Source organism: Capricornis sumatraensis, chromosome 6 (assembly GCF_032405125.1).
Source record: "Capricornis sumatraensis isolate serow.1 chromosome 6, serow.2, whole genome shotgun sequence".
NCBI classification, from domain to species: Eukaryota; Metazoa; Chordata; class Mammalia; order Artiodactyla; family Bovidae; genus Capricornis; species Capricornis sumatraensis.
The window spans coordinates 84,621,397-84,648,653 of record NC_091074.1 but is presented as its reverse complement, the minus strand read 5'-3'; the positions used below and the strand labels follow the sequence as shown (position 1 = coordinate 84,648,653).

General features: G+C 40.0%; 1 protein-coding gene across 2 annotated transcripts in view; it reads left to right on the top strand.

The window, feature by feature from the left end:
- The first annotated feature begins 1,385 nt into the window (after window positions 1-1,385).
- Window positions 1,386-27,257, top strand: part of UBAP2 (ubiquitin associated protein 2) — a 115,691-nt gene continuing 89,819 nt past the window's right edge. For both annotated transcript variants that reach the window (XM_068973928.1, XM_068973927.1), the window contains exon 1: window positions 1,386-1,441. The gene's annotated coding sequence lies outside the window, so the exon portion shown is untranslated. The remainder of the gene's footprint in view (window positions 1,442-27,257) is intronic.

Genomic DNA, 27,257 nt, shown 5'->3' with positions numbered 1-27,257 from the left:
TAAAGGGGGTCAGTCCTGGGTGTTCATTGGAAGGACTGATGCTGAAGCTGAAGTACAATACTTTGGCCACCTCAAGCGAAGAGTTGACTCATTGGAAAAGACTGATGCTGGGAGAGATTGGGGGCAGGAGGAGAAGGGGACGACAGAGGATGAGATGGCTGGATGGCATCACCGACTTGATGAACGTGAGTTTGAGTGAAACTCCGGGAGTTGGTGATGGACAGGGACGCCTGGCGTGCTGAGATTCATGAACTCGGAAAGAGTCAGACACGACTGAGCGACTGTACTGACTGACTGATCTTCTTCACGCTTAATTATAGGAGTTAAAACAGGTGAGGTCATTTTGAGAGGCGGATTATTCATTGTTTGGAGATAGAAAACTTGGATTTGGGTCAGTGCAGCTGGGAAACTGAATTCTCTACTAACACCGGACAATTCCTGCCTGAAAGGGTTGATTCTATGACTTTATAAAAGAAGTTGTATGACGACCGACAAGAGTAGGCTTTTCAACAAATGTTAGCCTTTTCGGGCAGAAGAGGCTTGGGAATGCAGAATTTAAGGCCGCATTGAACAGGACAGAACCTGCGAGGTCCGCCCGCCCCGTGGAGGTGCTTCCTGAATCCCGCCGGGCGCAGCGGCTACCTTTGCAAGCCGTTGGCGTTTTCCCGCGCAGGGGGCGGGGCGGAGCGCGAGCCCGGGAACGTGTTCGCAGAACCCCACGCCTGGCCGGAACTACATCTCCCAGGAGGAGGCACCTGGCAGGCGGCGCCCACTGTTATCAGTCTCAGGTGGTAGCCCTGTCAACTTTTCGCCTCGGCCTTCCCTCGGACCGAAGTCACAGGCGCACCATCTAACGAATCCAGGAGGGAAAGGATGTGGTGGTGGGTGCCTTTGCTGTACAGCAGTTTGGGAGTCGTAGTCCCCTCGCACAAGGTTTGGGAGGCTGGGTTTGTCTTGAGTGGTCGGACCACATCACGTGATGACGGAAAGGCGGCCGTAGGCAGGGGAGCGACCTGTGGTGCCTTGTGAGGTCATTACACAGCGACGACGAGCTGTTCTTGGGCATCCTCGAAGCGGTGGGTAGTACGTCTCTGAGAACTCCGAGTTCGAGAAACTCCATAAAATCTCCCTCGTTGGCTCCATCTGCGTGCCTTCCCGTGACCCGCAGCTGTTGGCCTCTCGGGGTGGGAGTTGGGGGGTTGGCTACAGGAAACAGCGCGCTGTGTAGGCGGGCTGATGAGCCGCGGGGCGAGCTACGTGTGTTGGCTCCTCCTTCGGCCGTGACGCGGAGTCACGTGACGGGCCGCACCGCCTCTGCCGCCGCCGCCGCTTTGTAAGAGGCACATTGGCAGGTAACGAGCGGCGGCGGCGGCGGCGGCGGCGGCGGCGGCGGCTGTGGTGGTGGTGGTGGTGGGTCCCGAGTCCAGCGAGAGCAGCAGCGGTAATTGGCACCTTCTCTCTCTCCTTCCCCGTTCCAGCTCCTTAAGGGCTACAGCCTGTGCTTAGTAGACCAGGGTTCAGGTCTTCTTTCCTCTAGAGCCCTTCCTACTGCCCCAGCGTCCACCCTGAGGTCGGGCCGAGCTTCCCTCGCCGGTTTCGTGCGTCCTCAGTTTGCCCAGGCCTGGGTGCTGTCCTCCCTCTCCACCGCAGGTTGTCCTGCGCTCGTTTCTGCCTACCCCTTCCTCGTCAGCCCAGCCCCACCCAGCCCCAGGGGGCGCCTACCCCTCCCCCCTTAGGGTTTCTGTCCTGGAGGGTGTGGTTTTTCTCTCCCACCGTTGTCCCTTCCTGCCTGTCCGCTCGAGCTCCCGCGCCACGCTGTCAGTGACCACCTTTCCGCGTTCACGCCTGTCGCTAGTCCTGGAACTGGACGTCTCAGAGCCCAACTTCTGCACTCTCTAGGCTTTCCCGGCAGCCCGGAGGTGTAGTTCAGTTCTACTTCTCCTCCTCATTCTGGAAGGCTTTGGTGTCAGACTCTTGGGATTCAGTTTTCCTCTTCGGTCCTAGCTCCTGTAGGCTGGCTGTGTCACGGTTGTTCTTTCGTGTAGGTTTGAGAGGGGTTTCTAAACTAAAACGCGCTCTTTTATTTTATTCCAAATGTTATTCTTTTCATTGGTGCATTGCATCTCAGTTTTCTTTGCCGCTGAATCACTTTTCCCATTCGGCATTCCCACCTTTTCCCCTGGGTTTTCAATCTAATTAGTTATCCAAGTATCTCAGGTACCATCACTGTTCTCACCACTCTGGTCTCTTCCTTTTTCCAGGAGTTAGCTGATTCCATCATCATTCCTTTTATTTCCTATTTGACCTAATCCTGTAGTTTATTTCCACCTCTGTTGGATATTGTTTCTGCCTGTATTCAAGGTGTCTCCGCCAGTATTTAGGCTTGTTCTACCCTTGTGTGCTGTAACAGTTGAGAACTTTTTTCTTTTTTGTGGTTTTCAACATTTTATTTTTTATTTTTTGATGGCCCTTATCAATTCGCTTTATTTTACTTTACAATACTGTATTGGTTTTGCCATACATCAACATGAATCTGCCACAGGTGTACATGAGTTCCCAATCCTGAACCCCCCTCCCACCTCCTTCCCATACCATCTCTCTGGGTCATCCCAGGGCACCAGGCCCAAGCATCCTGTATCCTGCATCGGACCTAGACAGGCGATTCGTTTCTTACATGATATTTTACATGTTTCAATGCCATTCTCCCAAATCATCCCACCCTCTCCCTCTCCCACAGAGTCCAAAAGTCTGTTCTATCAATTGAGAACTTTTAAAGGTCTCCACAGGGTACCTAAAGATCATGTTTTATTTGAAGGGCATATAATTCACTTTTTGAGTGAGCCCAGTTGCTTTATATTTTCTCTTTGATTATGATAGTATTTTTAAAATCAAAAGTGTCTCAGTAATTAGTGTGTTCCTCACTTTTCCACTATGAGTTGTACATTCATAATTTTTAGTTGTAGTTTAGTTTGTCTAATAAAAGTGAAAGGAAGGTGAATGTAATCCTAAGGATTGGGCGACTCTCGGGGTGGGATCTGTCTGTCTCAGGAAAGGGAATAAATTCACTCGCTGGAGATGAAGGGTCTTCCCGTACCCCAGCATCTCTTACTTGCAGAGCCCTTGGCTAGGACTGCCCTCTCATTGCGGTGGCTTATCCAGGCAGAAGTGATTAGTTTCTCCTGCACTACTTTTCTGCTTGCTTCCAGTATGTTCCTCCTGAGTTTGTCTCCTTAAGGCTAGTTCACACGTGTGGTGAGATTTTTTTTCCTCCACTCCTGTCCTTGTTTCCCACACCTCTGATTTCCTCCGTCTGCTTCCTTGTTTCTGATCTTCAGTAATTAAGAAAGCGATTGAAAGAAGGGAGGTTTTTGTTATGATTGAAATATGACTGGAAGTGGTGGCATGGGAATGAGGCCATGGGAAAGGCTCGTGGTAATTGCCCCTCCTGCCTATTTCCTGCTGCTCTGGTTTCCTCTGGCTTCTCTCTTTATATGTGGGGTGGACCAGCTCTCAGAGAGAGCTGCCTTTAGAACTGGGCTAGAACAGCGGTAACACCTCTGCTTCCCTTTCCTGATAACTGGTCAGCCTGTGCAGTGCTCACCAGTGGTGTCTCTTGGTATTAACCTGAGTGACTTTTATTGTTTGGTGAGAAATGGTAGGAGAACCAGGAGGAGGATGGGTTTATTTCAGGATTTGTGTTTTGACAGAAACTGGTTGCCATCTCTGTTCCCATGAGTATAAACTGCATATAGAGAGTATAAACCAGTCCTGAAGGTTTGAACTGATCTGAGGTGAAGCCTGTACTTTTGAAGTGTTGATTCCCCAGTCCTCTTTAAAAATGAAAACTTACTACTGTTAAGGTTTTGTTGTCGTAAGAAACTTTTTGTGGGGGGGTGTGTGTAAGTGCATTATAAAGGATTAATGTCTGCTCAGAAGTGGTCTGCACGAATTCACAGGTTGTGAAGTTCCTTTGCTTTTATTATTTTTTAAAATTTATTTTATTTATTTGGTTTTGATGGGTCTTTATTGCTGCGTGAGAGCTTTCTCTAGTTGGGGTGAGCGGTGGCTTCTCTTGTTGTGGAGCACAGGCTCTAGGGTGCACAGGCTTTGATAGTACTGGCACTCGGGCTTAGTTGCCCTGTGGCATGCAGGATCAAACCTGATCCAGGATCACACTTGTGTCCCCTGCATTGACAGTCAGATTCTTAACCACTGACCAATAGGGAAGTCCTTTGATTTTATACAAACCTGTCTTTTATTTCTTCTTGTGAGGCAGCTATAAGTCAGTAATGATCAGTTAGCTCTTAGTTGTTAACTTGAGTATATGCAGTGTCCTTTAAAAGCCAAGTAGTATGGCACAGGTGGTGTTTGACTAGTGAGAAGGTGGATCTCTGATAGAGCTTAGAAACCATTGTTTTCTCTTTTTTCTTTTCCCCAAAAGAGTGGGAATATAACTTGAAGTAAGGTGAAGAGAGGGAATATCACCTTAGAAGCCTGTGGTAGGTTTTGAAATATTTTTGATCCAATTATTGAGAATCCCTTGGGCTGCAGGGAGATCCAGCCCTTCAATTTTAAAGTAAATCAGTCCTGAATATTCATTGGAAGGACTGATGCTGAAACTCAAACTCCAATACTTTGGCTGCCTGATGCGAAGGACTGACTCATTGGAAAAGCCCCTGATGCTGGGAAAGATTGAAGGAGGGAGGAGAAGGGGACAACAGAGGATGAGATGGCTGGATGGCAGCACCGACTCAAGGGACGTGAGTTTGAGCAAGCTTGCTGATGGACAGGGAAGCCTGGCATGCTGCAGTCCGTGGGGTCACAGAGTCAGACATGACTGAGCAACTAAACTGAACTGAACAAGTAGACTCCTTTTTTAAGTCCAAGAATCAAATTAGTTTGTTTTGTTTTGACAATTACAATGTCAACTATGTATGCTGAAATTTCCTACTTTTAAAAATTTTATTTTTTTGGCCCCGTTGAGTGGCGCGTGGGATCTTAAGTTTCTCCACCAGGGATTGAACCCATGCCCGCTAGAGTGGAAGTGCAGAGTCTTAATCATTGGACTGTCAGGGAAGTCCTTCTCCTACTCTTGACAGTGTTTCTCTCAAAGATGCTTGTTCTGTACTTTTTAAAGAAAGTTATTTTAGTTTTGAAATTTCTCGGCCTAGGTTTTGAAGAGCAGGCTAGTGAAATTCTGGCTGACATAGCATGTGTATTATAGTGTGTTTCAGTTTTCAGAAAACTCATTTTCATACTGGAGTTATGAGCTCAATTAAATTGAAACCCAGTTCACTGTTTGGAATTAATTTTTGAAACGAGGCTTGGACCAAGGAGTAGGTGTTTCATTTAAGACTAGGCAGTGCTCTACTTTTAAAGGGTGTTAGCAGTGTGGCATTGGCACCCCACTCCAGTACTCTTGCCTGGAAAATCCCATGGACAGAGGAGCCTGGACGGCTGCAGTCCATGAGGTCTCGAAGAGTCAGACACGACTGAGCGACTTCACTTTCACTTTTCACTTTCATGCATTGGAGAAGGAAATGGCAACCCACTCCAGTGTTCTTGCCTGGAGAATCCCAGGGACGGGGGAGCTTGGTGGGTTGCCGTCTATGGGGTCGCACAGAGTCAGACACGACTGAAGTGACTTAGCAGCAGCAGCAGCAATGTGTTGCTTGTTTTTTTTTCATTTGGAACTCTAAAAATAATAGAACGTATATTTGATTAGATTAAACTTTATTTTCAAGGATTTGTAGAGGAGAGAATTTTATTTGGATTTAGACTTGTTGCTATACCTTCATTTCTTTTGTTATTAACTTTTTACGTAAGTTGTCTCATAGTAGCTTACTCATTTAAAGTTATACTATACATACATAATCCACTAATACTTTATTTATATGTCCACGTCATGATATCTGGGATGTTAGTTCCCTGACCAGGGACCAAACCCATGCCTTTTGCAGTGAAATTGTGGAGTCCTAACCACTGGACTGCCAGGGAGTTCCCCCAGTACTTTAATGCTTTGCTCTTTACTCAGAATTTTTTACATGTCACGAAGAAAAGAAAGGAAAGAAAGAGAAGTTGCCCACTTGTATCCGACTCTTTGCGAACCCATGGACTGTAGCTGACCAGGCCCTTCTGTTCATGGGATTTTCCAGACAAGAATACTGGAGTGGGTTGCCATGTCTCAATCCTCTCATCAAATCAGTTCTAGGTATACCTATGGAGACTTTTAGAAGCTCAGCGTTCCTTCTTGCTACTAATGTCTTTCTCCCTCTTTGTCTTCTTGAATTCTTTCCATTCCTGTCCTGTTTTCCTCTTCTTTCTCTCTTTCCCTAGTTTTCTCTTTCTTTTCTGCCTTCTGTTCCTTCAGCCACATACAAAAATACTCAACACGCAAGTCTCAACTGAGGAGGTTGTGTTCCTTCTGACTCTGTTTACCACCATAACATTGCTGCTTCCTAAGTAAGCAGATGAAAACTTCAAATATCTTTGCAGTCTCACGGGCTTGGGGAAGGTGTATAGTGCTGTCTGTATTGTACATGTCTACTCAGCTGGAATGTGTGCTGTTTGGAAGGTGGGATTTTTCATTTGATAATAATGTTTGTTGTCAGATCATAAACAAGAGAATAAGTGGGCTTAAAAAATACAAATTTAACTGAAATAAGGTCTAGGGAAAAAGTAACTGTCTTTAGGATTTATTGACAAGCCTAACTTGTTTCCTAGACCAAACCAGTTCTTCCCCCTCTCTTTTTTCAAGTTAATTTACAAATTTCCATTTTAAGATTGGTTTTTGGGTCAGGCTGGCTGGGATTGTTTTACGTAAGAAAATGCATTTTAGAAAATTTGAAAAAAAAAAAAGTAGTTTATCATTGTTTAACATTTTAGTATAAATCTTTTTTCTTTTTTCCCTAGATAAAGTGTACACTTTGAAAAGAATGAGCTCACACCTTGCATACTTTTTTTTTAATTGAAAAATATAAACTACATGCCAAAGGAGGTATATGAAGTAGGAAAAAATGTGGCGTTTTCAAAACCAAAAATAAAATGACCAATCAAGAAATGGAACATTAATGCCACCTTAAACTCCCTTGTGTATTCCATCTCCTAAGTTAATTTTTCCCTGGGAGGTTACCATTACCCTATTATTTTGGTCTCACTATTTTTAAGAATAATTTTTACTTGATATGTATCCATAAATTATATATAGTTTAGTAGTGCCCATTTTCAGTCTTGATCTAAATGGGATTGTGTGATTCTCCGGATACTTTACATGTTTTAGATTCATCCATTTGATTCTCCTCCATCATTTTCAGTAGTATGTTACTCCATTGTAAGGATATGACGCATCTTATTCTATTGTGATGAATGTTTGTCTCATTTCCAGGTTTTTTTTTTTCTTATTACAAATTATTCTCCTTGTGAACATTTGCACCCCACCTCAAAACGAGTAAACTAGTTTGCTGAGATTGTATGACTGAGAGTGGAATTTTGGGGTTGTGTGTAGGATATGTGTAACTTTACCAGGTAATCCCAAATTATTAGCGTTGTTTTGGTCACTAAGCCTGGCCCATTGCGACCCCATGGACTGTGGCCCCCCCAGGCGCCTCTGTCCTTGGGATTTGCCAGGTAGGAATACAGGAGTGAGTTGCCATTTCCTTATCCAGGGGTCTTTCTAATCCGGGGATCGAATCTCCTACATTGCAGGTGGATCTTTTTTTTTTTTAAGGGGAAATTAAAAAAATTTTTTTATTTGTTCATTTTTGACTGTGCTTGGTCTTTGTTGCTGTGCATGAGCTTTCTCTGGTTGTGGCGCGTGGGCTTTTCATTGCAGTGGCTTCTCTTGTGGAGCATAGGCTCTAGGGCTTTTGGGTTTTAGTGGCACTTGGGCTAAGCAGTTGCAGTTACTGGGCTCTGGAACACAGGTTCCAGTAGTTGTGGCACATGGGCCTAGTTGCTCCAGGGCATGTGGACTCTTCCTGGATCAGGGATCAAACCTGTGTCTCCTGCATCTCTTTACCACTGAGCCACCTGGGAAGCCCATAGTGTTATACAGTCATTCTTAACTAGGCTCCTCATTTGAACCACTGTGTGCTGGGCTTAGTCATTCAGTCCAGCTCTTTGCGACTCCATGGACTGTAGCCCACCAGACTCCTCTGTCCATGGGATTCTCCAGACAGGAATACTGGAGTGGGTTGCCATACCCTCCTCCAGGGGATCTTCCCAACCCAGGGGTTGAACCCAGGTCTCCTGCATTCCAGGTGGATTCTTTACCATCTGAGCCACCATTTGAACCACAGAACATAGAAAGTTACTATTTCCTCAGTTCTCTTGAGGATGTTACATAGCTGGTCTCATTCTAGATACCTATAGGAAAATATAATTCGTACATACAATGGATATGTTTGACACTGGAGCTTAATTCTTAAAGACTGAATTGGTGAGAGCACCACATTCTTGGTAACATTTGGTATTGCTTTAATTTTTTGTTTTAGCCGATTCTAGTGGGATGTTTTAGATCTTTTATGAACAACACACAGCTGGATTTTGCTTTGTTATTGCAACCTGCCAACTTCTCTTTTAAAAACTGGAGCATGGAGACCATTCATGTTTATGGTAATTATGGATGTTTCGGGTACATTTCTGCCATATCGTCCTATACTTGTCTTTATTATTTTTCTGTCCTTTTTGCAGTTTTAATTCTTTTTTTTTGTTTGGCTTCCTCCAATTTAAAGACATTTTCCAAATTTATAAAAGCTGAAAGAGTATACTGTATACCTTTGAACTAGTTACTACTTAATATTCACATTGACTTTTTTCTGTATATACTCCATGTGTTTTTGAAAGTAAAATGCAAATATCTTGACAATTATGCCTAAATGTTTCCTTAGCAAGTGTTTCTTCACAATAAAAACTTCTCATAAATAGCCGCAATAACAGCTTTACACCTAGGAAAGGGAATGCTTATTTAAAATATAATGTATAATGTCAATAAAATTTGACATCCACATTCAGATTTTCCCAACTGTTCACAAAATATCTTTTATAATCTCCCTATTCAATCAGGGTTTCTGTTTCTTTTTACCCTATTTAGTTATTGTCACTGAAGTATACTACTGAATAATAATCCATTTCTTAAGTGATTATTTTCTCAATTATTTATCAGATGTAACTGCCAGTCAGAAAGTCATCTGATAAGCGAGAGTTAACTATTGCTGTTACTTGTTCAGTCACTAAGTCCTGTCTGACTCTTTGTGACCCTATGGACTGCAGCACGCCAGGATTCTCTGTCCTTCACTATGTCCCTGAGTTTGCTCAAACTCGTGTCCATTGAGTCATTGATACCTTAATCCAACCATCTTATCCTCTGGTGCCCCCTTTTCCTTTTGTTGTCAATTTTTCCCAGCATCAGGATCTTTTCTAGTGAGTCAGCTCTTTGCATCAGGTGGCTAAAGTATTGGAGCTTCAGCTTCAGCATCAGTCCTTTCAGTGAATATTCATTCAGGGTTGATTTCCTTTAGGACTGACTGGTTTGATCTTGCAGCCCAAGGGACTCTGAAGAGTCTTCTCCAGCACCACAGTTCAAAAGCATCGATTCGTTGGTGCTCAGCCTTCTTTATGGTTTAACTTTCATGTCCATACATGACTATTGGAAAAACCATATCTTTGACACGGTTAACTTAGTTAAGACAGTTCTTGTAAATGTTAAATAAATTTCACTTTCTTGGACTCTTGGAAGTGTCAAAGTATATCCTGTTACTCCTTTGCCCACCCCAAGTTTTGAAACACTGATTAAAAGTTCCCTTTTTAGTGTGTGAAAATGAAGCCAAACTATTATATTTATAAAAACTTTTAGATAGTATAGTCTCATGACAATTCTCTGGAATGTTCAGAATGTAGGTTAATCCAGATTAGGTCTGAATAACAGTTTTTTGATGTTACTGGTATATGCTACTGTACAGGTGTTCAGTTGAACAAACGTGTACTGCTGCTACTTGTTGGCAGTTGTTAGATGCTAGGGATATAGGTGAATAATGCACTGTCACTGTTTTTTTGGTGCTTAATTCCAGTGGGAAGACAGTGCAGTTAGGAATCAGGATGCTGTTGGGAGTGACAGAGAAACACACTGTCAGCTGATTCCAGGTATTGGCTATACTTCCTTGAAGTATTAGGAGTTTGAGCCTTACTTCTCCTGGGTTCTTCCCAAATTCCTGAAGCTACCTCTGTTTCTTTTGCTAAAACATTTTGAAATTCATCATAACGAAGTTTTATTGGAATTTGCTGTTATTTGGGTTACCGTATTATTGTATCTTTTGTTTGGCCTTGACTTGGTAGTTTCTCTTAAGAGTTAGTTATTCTTAATGTAAGTTAGTTATTCTTAATGTAAGAGAAAGTTATTCTTAATGTAAGTTAGTAGCTTTCAACATTTTTTTAGATAAGTGTTTTATTGGAACTTACTGGATGTTTCAACATTTCTCCTCCAATGAAGATCTCATTTTATTTTGATGAGAAATTTCCTGTAATATCAGTTACTTGGTGACATGCTTGTTTGAATTGTTGAAGATCAGATGACCTCTTAAAAAATTCTTAGCTTAGGTACTTCACCTTATTTAGTACCCTTTTAATTCCTTGTGATTGGGAGTGCTAAGGTAATGGTGGAAAAAATACCCCTGTACAGAACATTCCAGGTAGTGGTAACAGGAATAAAATTCTTGTTAGCTAGAGGAGGCCATTTACTATTTTAATCAAAGAACTTTCAATTTTGATTTTTTTTAAAGGCAGTTTGAGCTGTTTAATTGTTCTAGTGCCTGGAGAATCCCATGGATGGAGGAGCCTGGTGGGCTGCAGTCCATGGGGTCGCTGAGAGTTGGAGATGACTCAGTGACTTCACTTTCACTTCACTTTGATGCATTGGAGAAGGAAATGGCAACCCACTCCAGTGTTCTTGCCTGGAGAATCCCAGGGACAGGGGAGCCTGGTGGGCTGCCGTCTGTGGGGTCGCACAGAGTCGGACACGACTGAAGCGACTTAGCAGCAGCAGCAGCAGCAGTGCTTATCTCACTTTACCAAAAGATCCCAGCTGTAATGGGATGTAGCTGGCATACCCTGAACCAATTTATATACTCTGGTCTAGATATCTGTGGGACAAAGAAATGACCAGGGTCACAAAGGATTTTGTTGCAGTGACTTTTGGCCTGTAGTGATAGTTGTACAGCTTCATAAATACTAAAAATCACTGAGTTTTACACTTAAGAAGGGTGTACCTCAGTAAAGTTATTTAAATTGTTTGAATAAATCGACAATATTTTGAAACAGACTTAACAAAGAAAGTGGTCAGTGTACCTTAATTCTATAGTTGCTACCAGTTATAATCTAGTTTAACCATTTGAGTGAGGTACATTATCTTGTATGGTGTTCCTTACAGACTTGAGAAAGAGTAAAATGCTCAAGGTTACTTAATCTAGTAATTTGTGCGACTTCCAAGCCTGTACTCCTAATCATAATACTATACTACTTTATCTATCTGAAATACTTCTGTCAGGAGTACAGCCAAGTGTTAGCTGATAAGTCAAACAATGTCCACATTTGTGGTACGTAAGGCTGTGGTTTTGTAATGGACGGGGAATGAGGACAGGATATATGCAGGTGGGGCCCTTGAACTCCTGTGCCTAGTTCCTCTAGACCCGTTTCGCTTTATCTGCTTTATGTGTTAGGATTTAGTCACTGGTTTGGTTGGACTTGGTTTCTGTGGTTTAAAAACAAAGCAACACACTTGCCTTTGCTTGAGTTTTCCATTCTGATTTTACTAGCTGTTCTCATCAGCATGATGAGCTGGTCTGTAAGGTCTGCCAGTTTAGGTGCGTCCTTTGAGGAAGGTGAGGCACACAGCGCTGAGAAGCTGCTGTTGATAGCACACTAGCACATCCTACGAAGAATAACTGAAGGCTGTAAAAATTACGCTTAAGAACTCAAGCTGCTGTTAAGTAGGGGTGTTTAGTATATTGTTAAGAAACAGTAAAATAATCATAGTTATTATGGACATCAAGTAAAGACTAATCGCTGTTTACATTGACGGACAGAAAATGAGAAAATGGAGATATGTTCGGTATGCTGTTGAGAAAATATGTCTTATGGAGGGTTGATGCAAAAAGCAAAATAGGAACTTCCGTAGTGGTCCAGTGGCTAAGACTCCATGCTCCCAATTCAGGGGGACTGGGTTCAATCCCTGGTCAGGAAACTGGATCCCACGTGCTGCATCTAAGATCCAGTGCAGCCAAAACAAAACAAAACCAGGTGCCGTTTGGAAGAATGACAAGGCCGATTTGATCAAAGTGTAGGGATCAGAGTGGAATAAAGGCCTTGTATTTGTGATGATTGATGGTCTGTGAGCAGAAGATAATGAAATTTGTTGTCGTTTAGTTGCTCAGTTGTGTCCTGCGCTTTGTGACCCCATGGACTGTAGCCAGCCATGCTCCTCTGTCCATGGGATTTCCCTGGCGAGAATAGTGGAGTGCTTTGCCATTTCCTTCTCTACGGGTTCTTCCTCTGGTCAGGTGGATTGTTTACTGCTGAGCCACCAGGGAAACCCAAGTGATACTGTTGTTTGATAGAGTTTAGCAGTATTCTGAAAGATTAAACATTTTGATCCAGTTTGGCATTAGTTTCATAATTAAGATAGTTCAGACAGGTAAATAGGGGTATGTCATTTCAGTGAAGTAGAGAAGAGGCAATTACTGATATACTAGTTGATAAAGATGCCTTAGAACTGCTTAGAACCTTAGAGACTTTTAAGTATAAACAGTAACCCTTAATCAGGTACCTGTTGTAAGTTGATGGCAGAGAATGTAAAGGAAGGCATAGATTTCAGGCCTTAAATCCTTAAATGGGTATAGGAAGGAGTTCATTAAAAGAATGGCTTAAAGGTTTTGAGCTCTGGAACACTTGAAAAATGCTGTTGGCTACTTGGAAAATTTCGGAAATCTCAAGTAAGATCGTTTTGGATGAACTCCATTATAGGTGTAACTATCTAATGGGCAGTTACTTGGAGGCTGAATCTCTGGAGAGACATAGTCTTTAGCTTTTGCTTTGAAGTTGAAGGTAATAATTGATGCCAGTAGGGCATAACACTTCTGTGGGAAGGGAGAACGTGCTTACGAATTGAACAATATTCTTTCAGAGGTGGGAGAAAGATGTGATGCTGCTGAGTATTTGAGGACAAGAGAGAACTAAGATGGTGTGGTATCTTAGAAACCAAGAGAAAAAGTTATACAATGTGTCACATGCCAGAGATAGGTGAAAAAATGAGGAGAACAAGAGAAATTTGACAGTTACTAGGAGTCAGTGATGGCACCCCACTCCAGTACTCTTGCCTGGAAAGTCCCATGGACGGTCGCTAAGAGTCGGACACGACTGAGCGACTTCACTTTCACTTTTCACTTTTGTACATTGGAGAAGGAAATGGCAGCCCCCTCCAGTGCTCTTGCCTGGAGAATCCCAGGGACAGGGGAGCCTGGTGGGCTGCCACCTATGGGGTCGCGCAGAGTCGGACACGACTGAAGCAACTTAGCAGCAGCCGGAGTCAGTGATGACTTGGGGGAGTGGTATCTTTCCTTTTGTTGGAGTGTTAAGGTGGTGGAGACAAGACTGAAAGTCAAGGAGATGTTTGGTGAGGAAATGGAGGCAGTGAGTGTATTCTTTTTGAGAAAAGCAGCTTATGTAGTGACTGCTTGCGAGATAGAACATGTCGTTTCTAAGAGGACTGAGAAGGTAATTTTTCTAAGCCATTGTTTTTGGAAATCTGGATGTAGAGAACAGTTGAACAGGTGTTTGTGCACATTCTTGTGAGAACTAAAAGAATATGGAATATTTTCTCAGTGTAGCTGTTTGAGATTTCCTCGCTAAGGAGTTTTCTATTTGGTTTGAATGAAAACTGAGCATGGTACATAAGTGACAGGTGTGTTAACATTTACATGGATTGCATGACTGTTTTGGTAGGTACATTCTCCAGGTAACTGGTATTTTTTAAAAAGTTGCTTTTGGCATGAGCAAAACAGTAATAAACATGCCGGTAGAATAAAACAAATATGCTTTAAAGAAAAGAAAAAAATGTCAAGCAATTCAAGACTCTGTATCCTGAGGTATATGAGGAAAGTTGAAAAACTGTAAGGAAAAGCTGTGGGTACGAAGTACTTAAAAAATTAGTGTTTATAATTTTGGCTTATGATAGAGCTGTTTTTAAATAACTTAACAATGAATATACTGAACCTTTTAAATCAATTGTAAAATGCTTATGTATTTGTAACAGTTGAGTGCCAAATGTTTAAATGATTTGTGAAAAATGAGAGTAACTTGAAATATTTTGTTATCTGTTTTCAGTAAGAATTGAAGTTTGTAACTAATATAGATTTGTAATATAATATTGTAAATCAACTAAAATTCAATTAAAAAATAGAAAGAACTGAAGATTTGTAAAGTTTTGTCTGTTGAGGAAGTATGCTGCTGCTGCTGCTAAGTCACTTGAGTTGTGTCCGACTCTGTGCGACCCCATAGACGGCACCCCACCAGGCTCCCTCGTCCCTGGGATTCTCCAGGCAAGAACACTGGAGTGGGTTGCCATTTCCTTCTCCAGTGCATGAAAGTGAAAAGTGAAAGGGAAGTCGCTCAGTCGTGTCTGACCCTCAGCGACCCCATGGACTGCAGCCTTCCAGGCTCCTCTGTCCTTGGGATTTGCTAGGCAAGAGTACTGGAGTGGGGTGCCATTGCCTTCTCTATTGAGGAAGTATAGTAGGGATTTAATCACTTTGAGCAGTAATATCCAGTTTACTGTATGAGAGTGGTTAGCAGAGATGCCGCTTTGCCCAAAAACCAAAACAATAAATTAATGTGAGATAATGGGTTAAAGTTCATCCTAAAGGAGATCAATCCTGAGTGTTCATTGGAAGGTGATGCTGAAGCTGAAACTCCAGTACTTTGGCCACCTCATGCAAAGAGTTGACTCACTGGAAAAGACTCTGATGCTGGGAGGGATTGGAGGCAGGAGGAGAAGGGGACGACAGGGGATGAGATGGCTGAATGGCATCACTGACTCAATGGACATGAGTTTGGGTAAACTTCGGGAGTTGGTGATGGACAGGGAGGCCTGGTGTACTATGATTCATGGGGTCACAAAGAGTCGAACACAACTGAGCAACTGAACTGAATGGATTAAAACTTTTTAAGTGATTATGGGTTAAACTGGGTAATATTTTGAGTGCTGTTGAATAGGGATATTTCCTGAAGTTCTTTTCACATCTTGAGGAGTTTGGAGGTTTTCCTGTGTTGGGTATTGTTATGGCTTTTCTGTTCTTGAAAATAAGAGGCAAGAATTAAACTGGCATTACAGTTTAAGACAATGTTTTGGCCTAGCGTTATCTTTGTAACTGGTTCTGGTCAATATGACTTGACTAAAACAAAGATTTGGTGTATCGAACTTGTATCCCCAAGAATGGTGAGGTAGGTTAGCCTACCCTTTCTCAGTGGGTCTCAGGAAGAGAAAATAACCCAAAGGAAGAAGGTGACTTTTCCTTGCTTATCCTCTTCGCTAGAAAGGCCTTGGGGATGAGCAACTAGTGAGAAGTTCATCTTTCTCCAATGGAGGGTGGTGGCAAAATGGAAGTGAGGGTGTGAAGGCAAAAACTTCACAGAAATATGTCTCAGTCTTCATCACAGACTAAGACTACTGTTGGCATGTCTGTTGTGTTCCAGTGGCTCTGAGACTTCACTAGATTCTCTTGAGAGGGTAGGTGGGGATAAATGCAGCTGAATGTGGTTGGGGAAGAGCCAAGTCAAACTAGGAGGTGGATAGGCGAATTTGAGATGGGACCATCCAGCCGGCAATTTATTATGACTTTTTAATACCCAGGAAATAGACCTTATTTTTTCTTTTTCTGTGGGTTTTTTTTTTTTTTTTTGGTGCCTGATGTATGTTGATATCAGTGGCTCAGTGGATGCTTACAGGTAGGTAAGATTGTCTCTTAATCTTTCAGGCTACCATAGAATGACCTGCAGAAAGCGAGGAAATACTTAAGGGCTTCTCACAAGAATGTTTAAGGTGGAAAGTGGTTGTCTTACCTCCTTTCCCCCTCAAGACAGTGAAACAATGCAGACGATTCTAAAACGAACAAGGAAACAGCCTGAAAGATCCTATTGTCCTTGGGTTCAGAAATATTTTTGGAACGTGGCCATACTGTGCTGCCCAGAAATCATGCAGATGTGTAAATGCTGCCACTTTGAGAAAGAGGCCAAGACAGGAAAGATAATATGATGAATTTATTTAGGAAAGCAAATTCCTGGGCATGCCCCGGATTTAGAATAGATTCAAACTAATTCCTCACATTTACCCATCACGTGGTTAGAATAACTGATGTAGAATCAGGAAAAGTTAAATCATGTTTATTGTACTGTATTTGCCAAGGAAGAGAAATACTGCATTCATTTTAGGAGGCAGTTATATCAAGGCTTGGAGCCAAAAACATGTTGGCACCTAAAGAATTTTCTTTCATATTCTTGTAATATACCTGATTTCTCAACTGACTAGGGTAATCGAGGTGCAATAATTATATTGCCACCTTGCTCTTACATAATAGTTTCTATTTTAATGTTCTGTGATAAAAAGCGTGATGTAGTCATTTCTCGTGGATTACAATGATGTAAAACAAATAAAAACAGTGGAAGGCTATTCCACTAAACTGTTAACAGTAGTTATTTTGGGGTGGTGGAAGTGTAGGTGGTGGTTTTATTTTTTTCCACTTTTCATTTTTTTTTTTTTTAACTTTGTATGACTGAATGACTATTATGGGTAAAATAATAAAGTGAAATTATGTTTTTTGTAGTTTTCTCACCTTTCAATTGGAACCAACAGGATCAACGTTTTCATCTAAGGTTCTTTGAGGGCAGCAATTCTCAAACTTCATTGTGCATCAAGTCTTGTTTAAACATTTCTGATGCATCAGGTCTAGGGTGACCTTTAGAATGTGCATTTGTGACAAGTTCTTAGGTAGTGCTGATACTGCTGGTCTGGATACCACACTTTGTGAGAACCACTGCTCCAGAGTAGTTGGTATGATATCCTGGGTGCACATTAGAAATCTGCAGAGCTTGTTTTTTTTAAAAAATTGATGTATGATTTATATATCATAAAATTCATTATTTTAAAGTACGGAGTTCAGTATTTTTAGAATATTCACAAAATTACGCGAGTATCAGTATTTCTAGAACATTTTCATCACCCCGAAAAGAAGGCCCTCCCATTCTCATGAGCAGTTTGCCCATTCTTTCCTGATCCCATCCACTAATATACTTTCTGTCTCTATGGATTTGCCTTTTCTGGACATTACATGTAAATGGAGTAATACAGTATACATATCTGGTCTTTTGTGACTGGCTTCTTTCACTTAACGGTTTCAGTGTTCATCCATGTTGTAGTTTTTATCAGAAATTTGTTCCTTTCAGTACTTGACTAATCATTGCATGGTTATATCACATTTTGTTTATTCATTCATCATTGGATTGTTTCTACTTTTTGGCTATTATAACTGATGCTCCTTATGGACATTCCATGTGTGAATTTTTGAGTAAATATATGTTTTCAGATCTCCTGAGTATGTACCTAGGATTGGAATTGCTTGGTCATATGGTAACTCTTTGTTTAAGTTTTTAAGAATTGCTTGGAGAACTTTTAAAACACAGTATTGCTGTCTTAACTATTTTGAGCCTGATGTAATAGGACCTGGTTTCATTTTTTAGAAATTGCTCAAGTGATTGTACTACGCAACTAGGGGTGGTGATGGATGGTGATCCACTCACTATTCCAGAATCTTAAACTTTGTTTATTTGATGATGGGAAATTCCTGATGCCTCTGGAAGTATCACCACTTAAGAGTGGAGATTTAGACATGGTTGGAAAGCCACATTAGGTCATGAGTAAGCTCACAAACCTGGGGTGACTTTGTAGCGTTTTTGCAGAATGGAGTTTTTCTGGGCTCCTGCTTTACTTGTTTCACCATTCTGTTGGCTCCTTAGGCCCATTGTGCAACCACAGGATCAGAACAGGGCAGGAGATAATGACATCGTTATCTAGTAATTGTTTTAAAATTTTGAAGTATAGTAGCTTTACAATGTTGTGTTAATTTCAACATAGTGATTCAGTATCTTTTCAGATTATATTTCATTATAGGTCATTGGAAGATAATGGGTAGATAAGATTATGGGTAGATAGTAATTCCTTGTAGCCACGGCCTGTGAGGTGGTTAGAAGGTTTAGAATGTGGGTAGAAAGCAGACTCTAGATGTGTCACTGTTTATGTGGGTGGGCACTGATTTTGGGAGAGCAAGACCAGAGTATATAACATAGGAAGAGGAGCAGAATCTGCTATAAGGTGAGCAAGAAAAAAAACGCGAGTGTCTGTTTAGCAAGAATTATTATGGGTTTATGAGAAAGCTGTTAATATTCTGATAAGTGGATGATTTATAGAAATTCTATTTTAATCTAGTTCCAGTGTTTTTTTTTTTTTCTTTAATTAAAAAAAACCCAACTCTTTACTAGTCCTTGTCTGTGGTGTAGTAACTCTCTACTGAAGGTAACATCCTGGTATTATTTCGGGAGTGCTTGTTTGAATACAATGTAAATAAAAAGTACAGTACTATAACTTGTAGATCTATTAAAATACTGTATAGTATAGGGACCCCCTCCAACATATCCTCTTTTTTAAAAAAGATTTTTATTTTTAAGAGTTTTTTTTTTCCCCATGCTGTGAGGTGTGTGGGATTTTAGTTCCCCGACCAGGGATGGAAATGCAGCCTCAACCACTGTACCGTCAGCGCAAAGTCTGAAACCCTCTCCCCTGCCCTTTTTTTTTTTTTTTCTCTTAGAGAAAAGACCTGAAAGGGTTAAGACTGCTAATGAATAACTAGGAGCTTTTCAAGGGATAGGAGGGCAAAGCATCATGAGGTGGCTGCTGAACTAAGATCTTAGTTAAAAGCCAGGGTTTAGAGCCGAGAAGTTAGCAATGGAGCAGTGGGACAGATGTGTGGAAGCAGCTATTAGGCAATTAAATACTTTTTCTTGACTGACCTTAGATAACTACAAAGAGAAATATGACTATGCCAAAAACTTCTTGATGTCCCATAATGTTCAGGGTTTCACCAGCACTCATCTTTTCTGTGGGCTGATTATGTGTTCAGAATAGCAGATAACATTGTGTGTGACGCCTTGGTGTAAGGGAGTTAACCTTGTCCACCAACTGCTCGAGGCCTGACCCTGCCCTCAGCAGCTGCGGAGAATAAAAAAGTACCAGCTTGGTCAGCTCCTGGCACGCGCGGCACAAGCAGTTTAGCTGTGTGGAATTGGGTCTCACGTTGGAGTTCCTTGGTACTGTAGCTGCCTTACTCTTCCCTGAGTTGAGGTTGTAGACTTCCCCTTGCTGGCTGCTTTGGGCCTTTCAAATTTGTTGAGGTCCTTAGTATAAATCAGTGTTATTCTCTGCAGAAATGAAAAGATGAATTTTCTCTGCAGGAAAAGGTTGAGAATAATGGATATTTTCTCGCTAGAAAAAGCAAGAACACATGTTGGAGGTTAAGTAAAAATAATAAAACAGATCCGATTAGCAAAACATTACAATAGAGAGCTAAGGGAGCCTCTCTGGGTATCTGAAAGGCTGGGAAGTTAGGTGAGATTTGGACCCAGAACCAGATCTTTTGCATCAGAGGTGAGTTATTAAGGTTGCACTGACAGTAGTAACGCTGTCTTCAAGACAAGGAAGCTGACTTGGAATGTGTTGTTTATCTATAATTGATACATATAAACGCATGGCCTGTGGGATCTTAGTTCCCTGACCAGGGATCAAACCTGCACTCCTCTGCCCCCCCTGCCGCCCCACCGCAGTGGAAGCACAGTCTTAACCACTGGACTGCCAGGGAAGTTCCTTTGTGAGCATTCTTGATGGAGGCTTGCTTCTGTTCTTAGTAGTTGAGCCCTTAGCTGATTACATAATTCATGCTGTGTGGGTGTATTATCTTCTATTTGGGGGGAAAAAAGACATTCATTTTGCTGTTTCTGGAATATAATTTTTTCTTGATGCAGTCAGTAGAAGAAATACTCTGTGAACCTCCTGGTTTCAGAGGTATCTTCCAGTGCTGACACTTTGTGATACTGTCTTCAAGCCCTTGGTCTTTCACCAACATCTTCACAGTTCTCGGCATGTTATCAGCAAGTGTTCTGTAACTCCTCAGGATGACCAAATGTACCCTTGTTTTTCTTTTAGGGTTTATATGGTTTTTAGATAAATTTTTACCCAACTATTTTTTAAAATGTCTTTTTTATGTCTAATTATAGTTACCATCTTCTTATGGTGAATTTGTGCTATTGCTCATGTAAACTTTAATAGAAGTACAGGTGGCTGTTAACCATTTTGAGTTCATTCTGAAATTCTGGAATACTTGAAAATGCTGCTGAGATATCTTATCTACAAAAGGTTCTTGAAAATAACAGTTAATAAACCATTTTCTAAAAATGACCCATTACAGAGAAAATCTTTGTACTTTAATCAAGTTGGTTTATTCTGTTTTACTTTCTTTATATTGGAAGTAATTTTAGACCATTCTTGGACTTTAGATAATCTAGGAGCTTTATGTGGTATTTTGCTGATTTTGTTTTTAAAGATTTTGTTTATGCGGTATTTGCTGGTTTTGTTTTTGTTTTACAGATGTAGTAGCATTTCTTATCCCTGTTAAAATCTATCACATTTTTAATTCACTTTGAATGAGGTGAAGTAAATATGGTTTTAAAAATTTAGTTGTATGGATTGAAATAACTTGGTGCTCCCTGCCACTTGAGAACCTGAGATATGTATGTTTGAGTTTCTACTGCATTATTTTTAGAATCTCTTGCTCTTGTCTGTTTCTATTCTAAGAATTCTCTTGGAACCTGTTGCATGGTAGTAGTCCTTGGGGGTAGAGAGTGATAGAGGGGATGGAACACAAGTGTAAACTGAATTCCTGTGGTCTGGCAACTGGGTGCTTATTGGAGAAGTACTGTCATTTACTACACAGAGCTCTTTTTCCAGAAAAGGAAACAGAATTTCCCCATGTGAGAGTATGCTGAAGGTGTTGATTTTTACATCTGATTTCCATGCCTTATTCATTTTCATAATTCATTGGTGGTAATTTTTAAGGATGTTGGTAGTGATTTTGGTAACTTAAACTTTTTACCTTGCTTTAAGAATGCACTGACTCCAGAACCTTTATGTAAAATACAAGAAAATTTGTCTGTTGAATCATATATCCTGTTAACTTGGGATTTTCTGAGCTCTATTTTCTTTTCCCAGAGGATTCCATTATATTTAAATATTGTTGTTTGGAAATAACCATTTTTCTCTTTTAATTAAGATTTACTGCTCCAGGTTATTCATAAACTATTGCTACCAAAGGCCTTTGGCATAAATATTGCAAATGGTTATTTCCAAACAACAATATTTAAACATAAAGTAAGCAGTGTACTTTTCATGTTTTACAAAGCAGTTATTTTGGTTTAGCTATGGAGCAGAAGCCTAATCACCTACTCATTGTTGAATGTGGATTAAGAATTGATGATTGGAATGGAGATAGAAGATGGCGTTAGTGGTGAAGAACTCTTCTGCCTATGAAGAAGATATAAGAGACCGTGGATTTGATTCCTGGGTAGGGAAGATCCCCTGGAGGAGGGCATGCAGTCCACTCCAGTATTCTTGCCTGGAGAATCCCCTGGTCAGAGGAGCCAGCAAGCTACAGTCCATAGGGTCACAAAGAGTCGGACACGACTGAAGCGACTTAGCACACACACATGGAGATAGAAAGTCTTAATGTTTATGTTTTGAGACAGTGAATTAGTAAATTTTTTATAGTTTGAAACATAAGGAGCTTATGGTTAATCTGATTGACAACTGAGAATTTGGATATATTACATCAAAATGTTTGGTTGCTGTAATAGCAAGTCTATTAAGACTAAAAGTCTTTTGTAAATCAAAAAAACTCAGTCTTAATCCATTCAATTTAGCTTATTTCTGTACTTGCAGATTTTCATCACCAGATGGCACTGCTGTAAGAAGAAAGTTTCATTTTGTTATTTTTAATATACCTAGTTTATTTTCATAGAGGGCACTAAGGGATAAATAGTTAAAGATAAGTGAGAAAAGGATCACATTATTCAATTAAAAGAATAACTGTTCTGAAATCTGTGGATAAACAAAAGATTTTTAAAAAAGGTTTTACCCTTGGAATACCCACTCAGCCAGGCAGATTTTGGTTGGATGCTTAACTTTAGATATTTAGCATAGAATTATGGAGTGAAGAATTACAGGGTATTAATGCTGAAAGTGATTTTAGAAATAAGTAATCTCTTTACTTCAGAAATACTAGCATGTTTCACATGTGTATGATGCCTGATAGTTAAAGTATTTGTATGTATGTTTTCAAAGCTGAGAATACTAAACTCAAAGAAAGCTTTTAAGATAATCATGACATAACAACCTTGTTTATATAATACAACCAAAAGAATAAACCCAAACCAACAAAATCTTCAAACCTTTTATCTCAAAAAAGGATGCAAAGTGTGTTATTCGTACTGACAGTGAGAGATTCAAATAGAGAAAAAAGTTTTAAACCATGATAGACACACATATGTTCTCATTAATTGGTTGTTTGCTATTAGAGTGCAGTAACATGCCTGTAGCTTAAGCATTCCAGTTGACAGAGGACATATTAAGAAAATAAATGATGTTAGGACACCTAGTTCAGTACAAAGCTTGTGAAACCTTTTTTAGCTAAAATCGTTTTCAGGGACATAATTTTCCTTGTGATGCCTGAAATGGTATCCTGAGTTATGATGTCTCCTCTCTTTAAATTTAAGATACTCAGGTCCAAAAGATAACTAGAAATGCTTGTTTAATGTCATTTCATTAACCTGAGATGTGTAAGATTTATAAATAAGGGTACATTGTTTCACATCATGGGAGTGTTTGCTTTGGGGTCTCCATAACTGATTGTTTTAGAAAACAATTTATGTACTGTTCTTTTTTGGAATCATTGACTCTTATGATTTGGTCTTTCTTAGGTTATTCTTAATTTTTACAGTTGGAATATACATGTATATATAGTGACTCACATTATTGTACAGTATAAATGAATACAACATTGTAAAGCAATTATTCACCAATAAAAAAAGATACCAGCTTCCATCACATGTCATTTCAACACATTTGTCAAGTGTCTCTTCTGTTGACACCTACAGAGTAGTAAAGGGAGCAAAACAAAATGAGTTTCTGGTCTTGTTTATGATTTAAGTCTGGGAAGGCAAGTTAAATATAGAAGAAATAGAGAATTTATAAGCTGAAATATGAATTGCATGTATATAGTTTAGAATTCAGAGGAAAGTCGGTAGATAAAAGGCATTAGGGAATAAAATCCTAGTATTCCGTAGGCTGTTTTGGAATATTTTAAATGGACTTAGATAGAAACTCAAGGGCAGTTTAGGTTATCTGCTGTAAACTTCTGGTCAACTCTTGCCAGTTTTCCTGTTGGATAGTTTTCTATTGCTTCTTGTTTCATAGTATTTCTTTCTTTTTTCTTGGCTGTACTGAGTGGTTTGTGGTATCTTAATTCCCCTACCAGGGATTGAGCGTAGGCCCTCAGCAGTGAAAGCTGAGTCCTAACCATGGGACTGGTGGGCATTTCTCATAGTGTTTCTTCCTTCCCTCCTTTCTCTTTAATTGAAATATAGTTGATTTACAATGTTAGTTTCTGGTGTACAGTGAAGTGATTCCGTTTTACTTATTATATTCTTAATATTTTCTCCATTATGGCTTATTACAGGATATTGAATATAGTTCCCTGTGCTGTACAGTAGGACCTTGTTGTTTATCCATCTTAGTGTTTAATAAAATCCAAATACTACTACTTGTCAGATGTATGTTGATAAAAAAATTTCCCAGTTTATGGCTTGTATTTTCACAGGGCCAGCTGCCTTTTTATGAACAGAAGTTTTTAATTTTAGTTATTAATCTTTGGGACTTCTCGGGTGGTACAGTGGTTAGGACTCCACGTTTCCACTGCACAGGGCATGGGTTTGATCCCTGGCTGGGGAACTAAGATCCTGTATGCCACATGGTGAGGCCAAAAAAAAAGTTATTAATCGTTGCAATTTTAAAACCTTTTGACTCTTAAGAAAATAATTACTCTCATGAGATAAAAATTCCTTTCTTGGGGTTAAAAAAATTAGCCTTATTTTCTTCTGAAATCAATAGTTTTGCTCTCTGTGTGTTCTTAGAGTACCTGTAAAGTAACTTTTATAATGTATGGTTTAGGAAAAGACATTTTAAAACCTATACTCAACCAGTTCTTTCAGCCTCTTTGAAAGTCCATCTTTTCCTGACCACATGCATCTTGTTGGAAATCATATTTCTGGGCTTTCTCTTCTGATCCATTGCATGGATTGTCTATCCCTGTACCAGTTGTGTACTGTGGTAAATACTGTAGCTTATAATCCTTGATACCTAGATGGTCAGTCTTGTGCCTTGTTGTTTTAAGAAGCATCTTAGCTGTTGACTATTCCCTGTGTCATTTTAGAATCACCTTGTCAGGTTTGAGAACAAAACCCTTGTTAGACTTGTGTTGGAAATTCAGTTGAATCTAGTTGAGGAAGAATGATCACTTTTACTGAGTGAACCTTTTAAAATAGGAGTTAGAGCACTTTTTTCCAAGGACCAGATAGTAAACATTTTCTGCTTTGCCTGTGTTATGACTTAACTATTCAGTACTGCCATTGTAGTGAAAAAGCAGCCATAGACAACTTATGTAGAAATTTTTTTTGTTAGCTGATATTTAGGTGTAACCCTTGTACGTTTACTTTTATTTTGTATCTAAAATTTTGCTGAACTTACTAATTATAATAATGTATCTGAAGATTCTTTATATTTTTTATTAAAGTATAGTTGGTTTACAGTGTTTCAGGTGTTTACACTTTTCTTTGGGAACTGTGGTTTTTTTTATTTTTTAAATTTATTTTTGGCTGTGCTGGGTCATCGCTGCATGTGGGTTTTCTCTAGTTCTGGCGAGTGGTGACTACTTTCTAGTTGCTCTGCATGGGTTTCTCTCTTGTGGAACAAGGGCTCTAGGGTGAGTGTACTCAATAGTTGTGGCTCCCAGGCTCCAGAGCACCGGCCTCAGTAGTTGCGGTACACAGGCCTAGTTGCTGCATGGCACGTGGGATGTAACTGGACGAGTGATTGAACTCATGTTTACTATTGAATCTCTGGGGAAGTTCTTGACCAAAAGAATACTAAGGAAATGATTTCCAACTGGATATTCTTGTTTTACTGCTACCTTTTTGTAGAAATGCTTTGTCACTAAAACGGATTCTTAAAAACTTTTAACATGTTCCCTAAGCATGAAATAATATGACCATTCTACATTATTTTGCCATATATATTGCCACTCCCCATTTTCAGCTTTTCATTTAATTTGATAAAGCTTTTTATGTGTAGTTATTGGAATTGGATTTGTTTTGCTGTTTTCTCTCTTTTTAATATTTATTTACTTATTCAGCTGGCTGGATCTTACTTGTGGTACGTGGGATCTTTCATTATGGTGCACAGACTCTAATTGCAGTGCAAGGGCTTAGTTGCCCTGCAGCAAATGGAATCTTCCCGGACCAGGGATCAAACCGGGGCAGCAGAGAGAGAACTCTGTGAGTTGGGTTTTTAAAAAGATGACCTTGAGAAGGCTGATAATGAGTTTCTAGACTTCCGTGAGCAGATGGATATGATTCAGTCTAAACGAGATAGGTTGGATCAGGAAATAGGTTGGATCAGTTAGGGCATTGTAGTATTCTTTTGCTTGGACATCTCATTCATTGAATCATCTTTTAAGTGGCAGACAGTTAAATCTCAGTTTACATTTTCAATCTAGTAGGCTAAAACATTAAAAATTTAAATCAAGTACATTATTATTATTATTTTGTACTTCTCCAGGGAGTGTTTTATTTTTATTTTTTAAAATTGAATACTAGTTAATTTAAAATCCTGTGTTTCAGGTGTATGGCAAAGTGATTCAGTTATATATAAATTTTTCCTGGTGATATTCCATTACAGGTTACTATAAGATACTGAATATAGTTTCCTGCTATACAGTAAATCCTTGTTACTTAGCTGTTTTAATTACAGTGATGAGTATCTGTTAATTCCAGATTCCTAGTTTATCTTCTCCCAGCTTCCCACTTGGTAACTGTATGTTTCTGTGTCTGTTTCTGTTTTGTAAAGAAGTTCATTTTTTTTTTTCTTTTTTCAGATTTTACAGATAGATGATGTTGTCTTTGTCTTTGGCCTGCTTCACTCAGTATGATCTCTGTGTTACTACAAGGGGCAATATTTTATTCTTTTTCATGGCTGAGTAATGTTCCATTGAAGCTGAGTCAAGCAGATGATATAGGCCATAGATGATTAGTCTGTTTCTGGTTCATGCTCCTTAAGTGTGGTTCAGAGGGGAAGATGCATGTGTTTTCCAGTTAATTATATTCACCTAAAACAGCAGACTTGTAAAAAATATTTTAATTTTAATATAGAATCTTTATTTATTTTTGGCCATGCTGGATCTTCGTTGCTATGCTTGGGCTTTCGCTAGTTGCAGCAAGCAGGGTCTACTCTACAGTTGTAGAGCATGGGCTTCTTGTTACAGTGGCTTCTCTTGTAGATCATGAGCTCTAGGAGCTTGGGCTTCAGTAGTTGAGCCTTGGCAGGCACAATTGGTTGTGGCGCTTAGTTACCTTAAAGCATGTGGGATCCTCCTGGACCAGGGATCCAACCAACCATTGGACCATCAGGGAAGTCCTGCAGCAGACTATTTTAACACTACAATTAGTTGATTGAGTTTATACCATGTCAGCAGATCTTGAAAACAGTGTTTCTTCAGAAAGAACATAGGTAGTATGTTGATTAAATACCATGTGTAAGTTTATTGAGGGTCAGCATTTTTTCCTAATAGTTCCTTTGGGAACAAGCAGGTACCTTTTGTTCTTAAGGAAGCATAGAGCCTGTTAAAACAGTGTGTGAATTATAGGATTTTGTTTAATGACTGAATTAGCAGTTATAGTCTGCATTTTTCCTGGAAAGGAATACCCTTAAGCTTTAAATACATTTTAGAGCTCTACTAAATTCTTAGAGCAGAGTTTTTCGCCTGGACATCCATCAGCATTGA